Raw genomic sequence first — 979 nt, 5'->3', positions numbered from 1 at the left:
AATTGTTTATTAGAATATCAACAAGAATAATTAGAGAGACCAAATCTCCGCGAAGAAAACACCAACTTCCTCCCAACGATTAGCCGGAAATGATTTTTAAAACCAGAATATCTGAAATAAACTCGACTGCGTTCACGAGCAAGAAATACTAAAAATACACCACACCACTCTCAAAAATTAACAAAAACAAAACCGCAAATATTGACCAGAATCCTTGTCCGAATCGGTCTCCCTATCTAAATGGTTCGGGCTGGTCGCGAGGCCAATCATACCTGAATGATTCTTTGTAATGCATCCTTCTGTTCTTGAAAAATCGTGTCTAAATTGAAACAAATAAACGCGACTGAATCCAAGACATCTGCTTTCTCTAAGTCGGGGTTCAAAGCAGTATTTGTGATACACACATATGCACTCACGCCCAACAACATGTACAGACACACACACACATACATACATACACACACGCACACACACACACACACACACACACAAACACACACACACACATATATATATACAGCAAAAGACACATACACATACTCCCTCTCTCACACACATAAATGTCGAGAAAGAGAGAAAAGAATCATATATTACGCATAAAATAATTTATGAAAAAAATTACACGTTACTTACGAACACAGACAAGAATACATACACAGTATTTCATCGTTGTTACTCGAATCATACTCAGTTCCAACTGTTAAAATTTTAAAAAATTGAAATATATTAGAGTGGCGCAAAATTCTAATGGTGTGACATAAATTGGACTCCTTTGAAATGAATGCAAACAAATTTTATTACTATTGTTTCATATGTCGAAATAAATATTCAGGTACTCTATTTAAATGCATATTTTATAAAATTTGAAGACTTCACATATTCTAAATATGATTTTTATTTGTATCGGGGATGACTTGTGTGGAAACTTTGAGGAAGTGGATAAGATCGAAATCTGTAGTATTATGTATTATAATTCCTG

Source organism: Octopus bimaculoides, chromosome 18 (genome assembly GCF_001194135.2).
Source record: "Octopus bimaculoides isolate UCB-OBI-ISO-001 chromosome 18, ASM119413v2, whole genome shotgun sequence".
Taxonomy (NCBI): Eukaryota; Metazoa; Mollusca; class Cephalopoda; order Octopoda; family Octopodidae; genus Octopus; species Octopus bimaculoides.
The sequence above is the reverse complement of the archived record's forward strand: the minus strand, read 5'-3'. Positions refer to the sequence as shown.